The 7233-nt window shown below is 38.5% G+C and overlaps 2 non-coding genes across 2 annotated transcripts; both read right to left on the bottom strand.

The window, feature by feature from the left end:
* Positions 1–1856: 1856 nt before the first annotated feature.
* Positions 1857–1963, bottom strand: LOC141624148 (small nucleolar RNA R71). Its single transcript, XR_012533959.1, has one exon. It is a non-coding gene; the product is annotated as a small nucleolar RNA R71 (small nucleolar RNA).
* Positions 1964–6317: 4354 nt separating this feature from the next.
* On the bottom strand, positions 6318–6424 carry LOC141625324 (small nucleolar RNA R71). Its single transcript, XR_012535109.1, has one exon. It is a non-coding gene; the product is annotated as a small nucleolar RNA R71 (small nucleolar RNA).
* Positions 6425–7233: the final 809 nt, after the last annotated feature.

The following is a 7233-nucleotide window of genomic DNA, read 5'->3' as shown; positions in this document are numbered from 1 at the left end:
TTCTAAGACCGGCGAAAAGGAGACCGGAGTCTCCCTTGAGACCGGCGATTCCTCAAGGACTTAATCGTCATTTAAGCCCTTAGTAAACCCTAATTTATGTACCTAATTCCCACTATAAATACCCCATTAGGCTAATTAGATAAGAATGTTATTTTTAGCAATCTCTAGTGTAGTTTATATCAATGAAATCTTTCTTTAATCTTTTAATCAACATTTAATCAAGTTTTAATACAAATTTCATTTCCTTAATCTCTCTTTTGTTCATCTTTCATTTTGGGTAATTGAAGATTCTTTGGGTTATTATTTGGAGATTGACAACCTTCCAATCAATCATCAAGTACTTCTATTATTCTTTGCTTTATTATTGGAATCATTAGTAGGTATAATTCTCTTAATCCTTCTTTAATTATTGTTAATTATCTTCATTTATTGATCATGTTTTACTTTGTTGGTATGATTGACAACCTTGCTAGCATGTTCAACATGATAATGAGTGAGTAGTTTCCTTAGCTAGGGTTAATGGGTAATTAGGGGAAACCAACATGGGGGATGATTCATGCTTAAATTAATATGTTTTCATAGTTTATTTGCTTGCTTGTTGTGATCTCAACTTATGCACATGTTATGTTTGATGAAATGCGAGCCTATGAATCCTTGCATTTTTTTACCCATCACCTATGTTTTCAATGAGACTTGTAAGACATAAACCAACTCGAGTCTCATTAGACCATGCATATAGTTGAGTAGGAAAGATTAAGTCGACTTGTAGGTGTTGTACAATCTAATCGATTCAGCTCCGAGACCCAAACTTTCCTAGGATTGTAAGATATAAACCAACTCGATCCATCACAACAATAATTGCTTGATTATAATTTGAGAATATTTTTGTATGATCAATTCCCATGAATCCCCTATGACCCCATGACACCCTAGTGCCTTTTATCAATTGTTTACATCCCTTTTTAATCATCTTGCTTGTTTACAATTATTACTATTTAGTTTAGTGATCTTCTACTTCAAACCCCAAATTGTGACACCCCTAGACACCACTAGTTGCAATTGAAAATCTCATCTCAATTCCCGTCCCTTTGGATCCGACCTTTATTTACCTCTTTACTAATTGTAGAGTTGTTTGTGGAGTTATAAATTATGTTTTGGTCTAGGTGCTCCTAACGACAAGTACCGAAAACTAAACCTCCAAGTGAGTCCGACCAAAAATGGCGCCGTTGTCGGGAACGGTGTTAACTTGATCTAGATTTTCTTAAATTGTTATTAGTTGTGTCTTTCTTTGCCTTGGGGAAGTAAAACTTCTCAAGGTTTGTTCTAATTATTTTCGAGTTGTTTGATATTTTGCATGTCTAGAAGATCACAAGGTATTGGTGAGGTTGTAGATATTCAACCAAACACTATTGAGTTCATCAACCCTTTTGCAAGAGAAGGTGAGGAGAACCCAACACAAAATCCAACACAAAATCAACCCACAATGCCTAAATTTTCATCACATTCCGTACCAACCGAGGAGAACCTACCCAATGGTACTCCCACACCACAACATTTTGACCGGAAATTTTATTGCCAAATCCGCATTTATCCAATTAGTCGAAAGAAGCCAATTTGGGGGGATGCCTAGTGAAGACCCTCACTCTCACAAGGAGACTTTTTGTGACTATTTTGATGCGATTTCTCAAACCGGTGTAACTCAAGACCAAATTCGATGGGTCTTATTTCCTTTTTCTCTAATTGGCACCACAAAACAATGGTTGAAAGGCCTTGATAAGGCTACTCTCGGAATTGATTCCTGGAAGAAATTGGCTCTAGCTTTCTACAAAAAGTTCTATCCACCGGAAAAGACTAACATGCTAAGAGCTCAAATTACGGGCTTTAAGCAAAGACATGAAGAATCTTTGTATGAAGCTTGGGAGCGATTCAAGGGAATTTGTCGCTCATGTCCTCATCATGGACTTAGCGAGTGGTTCTTGGTACAACAATTTTGGAACGGTCTTTATGAAGACTCAAGAAACCAAAATCAAAGTCCCTTTTACAACCAAAACCAAGGTTACCAAAATCAAACTCCATACAATCAACGAAATGACCAAGGTTTTGATGTTCAAAAAGTGGTCCTCCAAATGCAAAAGAATCAACAAGAGTTTTTCACTCAAATGCAAAAGGATAGTCAAGCAAAGGAAATCACCATCAACAACATCCTAGCCCACACCAAAATGTTGGAAACCCAATTGACTCAACTAGCATCTTCAAGCTCACAAAGACAAAAGGGGCAATTACCACCTCAAAGTAATCCCCCAAGACATGAAATGGTTAGTGCCATTCACTTGAGAAGTGGTACCAGGTATGAAGCACCGGAGAATCAAGTTGAGGATGAAGTTGTGGAAGCTAGTGATAAAGAAGAAGTTGTGCAAAACTCCAAGGATGGAGAACCATCAAAAGAAGAAATTTCAAAGAAAAATGAAGACAAGGCCAAGGAGAAGGAGCCCATTGTGATTAGACTTCCTTTTCCGAGTCGTCAAGCCAAGACCAAATTTGATGACCAACTTGGAAAATTTATGGAAATTGTGAAGAATTTGGAAGTCTCGATTCCTTTCACGGAATTAATCAATCACGTGCCGGCCTATGCAAAGTACATGAAAGACATCCTTACGAAAAAGAAGTCGATCCGGAAGCTTGAGACTATCACCTTCACTAAGGTGAGTAGTGCAATACTTCAAGGGATTTCACCTCCGAAACTTAAAGATCTGGGAAGCTTCTCAATACCGTGTACCATTGGCGACACCACGATCAACAAAGCCTTATGTGATCTAGGAGCTACTATGAGTGTTATGCCGTACTCAGTGAGTAAAAGGTTAGGGATGGGAGAGCTTAAATGCACCAATATCACACTCCAAATGGCCGATAGATCGACGAAGACACCATTAGGGATATGGGAAGATGTTCCCATTAGAGTTGGGAAATTTTTCATCCCGGTGGACTTTGTCATTGTTGACATGGAAGAAGACTCCAATATTCCAATCATTCTAGGTAGACCTTTATTACACACCGCGGGTGCGGTGATAGATGTGAAGCATGGAGAGCTCACTTTAGAAGTGGGAGCTGAAAGCATAACTTTCAATCTTGACAAGACCATGAGAGCTCCCCGTTTGCATGAACCATGTTTTATGGTTGATCATTATAGCCGGAAGGATGATAGGAAGAAGTCAGAACTCCAATGGAAGAAGAAAGTCGATGATGCTCCATTCAAAGAGCAAGGAAATTGTAACAAAGAGAGCTTGAAAAGCTCACCAAAGTCAAGCAATGAAGAAGATGGCCTCATTGACCAAGACAAGAAAGTAGGAGAGTTGTCTCTATCAACTCAATAGATCTTTAGTGACCAAGTAGATGACGTTTGTGGTCTTTGGGACGATGAGTTTGAAGGGATTTTCAACCCCTACATTGGTAATGCTATCGACAAGACCAACATGAAGGACAACAAGTGTAGCGATCTATTGAGGATCTTTATCATGACAATGAACAAGCTTTTGACTACTTCTTCAAGGTGTTGAGTAAAATCAACAACACCTTGGACATGCCCCCATGACATCTCACTAAGGATGAGAGTTTGATGGAGTCCTCTCCAAACCACCATTTGTAAATATTTCTGACTCCCTAACTTGCATTTTAATTCTTACATTGCATTTTTGTCATTTTTGGATTTTTATGCCTTGATCAAGATATTTATCATTTTTTGAGAGAAGTGAGGGAGGGACTAATGATTTTATTGATGTGTAGTGCTTTTACTTAGTGTGGGGATAGCAATTGCCTAGGCTATTTGATGTGACCATAATTAGAGCAGATTTAGTCCCCGAATTAGCCTTGTTCCCATTCTTTTTAGTGCATATTTGGGTCATTTAATGTCTTTAGTCCTTTGTTTTGCATATTCTTTGAGGTTTTGTTTCCTTGGTAGGAAAGGAGTGCAAACCTTGCATTTTCATGGCAAAATGAAGCTAAATTGATTGAATTCAATGACCAAGCATCAAAGAGAAGACAAGATTAGAAGGCCTTTGTACATACTATAGTAGATGGTCAATGATGAGAAAAGATCCTTGCATCCCCGAGGAAATCCTCAAGGATTTTATGAAGAAAAAGGAAGAAAAGAAGAAGGAAAGTAGCTGTAAGACAATCCGAGCGGATTATCCACAAGACGCCCGTCCAAGAGGGGCAATCCGAGCGTCTTCCACCAGTGGACGCCCGTCCAAAACACCCTGAATCCACCCGTCTTCCCCTGCTGGACGCCCGTCCAGAATCACCAGAATCCGCCCGTCCCGTGCCCTGGACGCCCGGATTGTCTGTCTTATATTTTGTCTTCTACAAACTTCAAGGAAGGATGCGCATATTTTTCTAAGACCGGCGAAAAGGAGACCGGAGTCTCCCTTGAGACCGCCGATTGCTCAAGGACTTAATCGTCATTTAAGCCCTTAGTAAACCCTAATTTATGTAACTAATCCCCACTATAAATACCCCATTAGGCTAATTAGAAGAGCATGTTCTTCTTAGCAATCTTAAGTGTAGTAAATATCAATCAAATCTCTCTTTAATCTTGTAATAAACATTTAATCAAGTTTTAATACAAGTTTCACTTCCTTAATCTCTCTCTTGTTCATCTTTCATTTTGGGTAATTGAAGATTATTTGGGTTATTATTGGGAGATTGACAACCTTCCAATCAATCATCAAGTACTTCTATTATTCTTTGCTTTATTATTGGAATCATTAGTAGGTATAATTCTCTTAATCCCTTTTTAATAATTGTTAATTATCTTCATTTATTCATCATGTTTCACTTTGTTGGTATGATTGATAACCTTGCTAGCATGTTCAACATGATAATGAGTGAGTAGTTTCCTTAGCTAGGGTTAATGGGTAATTAGGGGAAACCAACATGGGGGATGATTCAGGCTTAAATTAATGTGTTTTCATAGTTTATTTGCTTGCTTGTGTGTGATCTCAACTTACGCACATGTTATGTTTGATGAAATGCGAGCCTATGAATCCTTGCATTTTTTACCCATCACCTATCTTTTCTATGAGACTTGTAAGACATAAACCAACTCGATTCTCATTAGACCATGTATATAGTTGAGTAGGGAAGATTAAGTCGACTTTTAGGTGTTGTACAATCTAATCGATTCGGCTCCAGGACCCAAACTTTCCTAAGATTGTAAGACATAAACCAACTCGATCCATCACAACAATAATTGCTTGCTTATAATTTGAGAATATGTTTGTATGATCAATTCCCATGAATCCCCTATGACCCCATGACACCCTAGTGCCTTTTATCAATTGTTTACATTTCTTTTTAATCATCTTGCTTGCTTACCTTTATTGCTATTTAGTTTAGTGATCTTCTACTTCAAACCCCAAATTGTGACACCCTTAGACACCGCTAGTTGCAATTGAAAATCTCATCTCAATTCCCGTCCCTTGGGATCCGACCTTTGCTTGCCTCTTTACTAATTGTAGAGTTGTTTGTGAAGTTATAAATTGTGTTTTGGTCTAGGTGCTCCTAATGACAAGTACCGAAAACTAAACCTCCAAGTGAGTCCGACCAAAAATGGCGCCGTTGCCGGGGATGGTGTTAACTTGATTTAGATTTTCTTAAAATGTTATTAGTTGTGTCTTTCTTTGCCTTGGGGAAGTAAAACTCCTCAAGGTTTGTTCTAATTATTTTCGAGTTTGATATTTTGCATGTCTAGAAGATCACAAGGTAACTTGTTACCCTTTGATCACGAAATTGAAAGGACTTTGACAACCAATAGAAGACTTGGTAGGAGAACTTTGAGAGATATTGGTGAGGTTGTAGATATTCAACCAAACACTATTGAATTCATCAACCTTTTTGCAAGAGAAGGTGAGGAGAACCCAACACAAAATCCAACACAAAATCAACCCACAATGCCTAAATTTTCATCACATTCCGTACCGACCGAGGAGAACCTACCCAATGGTACTCCCACACCACAACATTTAACCGGAAATTTCATTGCCAAATCCGCATTTATCCAATTAGTCGAAAGAAGCCAATTTCGGGGGATGCTTAGTGAAGACCCTCACTCTCACATGGAGACTTTTTGCGATTATTGTGATGCGATTTCTCAAACCGGTGTAACTTAAGACCAAATTCGATGGGTCTTATTTCCATTTTCTCTAATTGGCACCGCAAAACAATGGTTGAAAGGTCTTTATAAGGGAACTCTCGGAATTAATTCTTGGAAGAAATTGGCTCTAGCTTTCTACAAAAAGTTTTATCCACCGGAAAAGACTGACATGCTAAGAGCTCAAATTACGGGCTTTAAGCAAAGAGATGAAGAATCCTTGTATGAAGCTTGGGAGCGATTCAAAGGAATTTGTCGCTCATGTCCTCATCATGGACTTAGCGAGTGGTTCTTGGTACAACAATTTTCAACATGGGATCAAATGGAATGTTCACCGAAGTTGATGACAATCAAACTTGGAACAAGATTGAGGAAATGGCGGTCCATAATTCACAATATAGTAGACCTCGCAAGGCTATTAGAGGAGGAAAGCATGAAGTGGACTCTATTACTCAATTGGGTGCTCAATTTAGTGCTCACATTGATACCATCAATTTGAAGTTTGAAAAGGCTATGTCTAGACTTGAAGAAGCCTCAAAATCACCAAAGCAACATGTTAATGCCATGACGGCATCTTCATCAATCCCAAGTGGGATATGTGAGAATTGTGTAACTTTGGGACATGACCAAAGTGAATGTAGGGGAACAAATGAACAAGTAAATGCTTTTCAAGCATACAAGAGTGGTACCCCTTATTCGAACTATTACAATGAAAACACCAAATTCCACCCAAATCTCTCATACAAAAGCCAAAATGTTCAAAACCCTTAACCAACATACACCCCACCTCCCATGAGAAACCAAAATCAAAGACCCTTTTACAACTAAAACCAAGGTTACCAAAATCAAACTCCATACAATCAACAAAATGACCAAGGTTTTGATGTTCAAAAAGCGGTCCTCCAAATGCAAAAGAATCAACAAGAGTTTTTCACTCAAATGCAAAAGGATAGTCAAGCAAAGGAAATCACCATTAACAACATCCTAGCCCACACCAAAATGTTGGAAACCCAATTAACTCAACTAGCATCTTCAAGCTCACAAAGACAAAAGGGGCAATTACACCCTCAAAGTAATCCCCCAAGACA

Source organism: Silene latifolia, chromosome X, assembly GCF_048544455.1.
Source record: "Silene latifolia isolate original U9 population chromosome X, ASM4854445v1, whole genome shotgun sequence".
Taxonomy (NCBI): Eukaryota; Viridiplantae; Streptophyta; class Magnoliopsida; order Caryophyllales; family Caryophyllaceae; genus Silene; species Silene latifolia.
The sequence above is the reverse complement of the archived record's forward strand: the minus strand, read 5'-3'. Positions and strand labels throughout refer to the sequence as shown.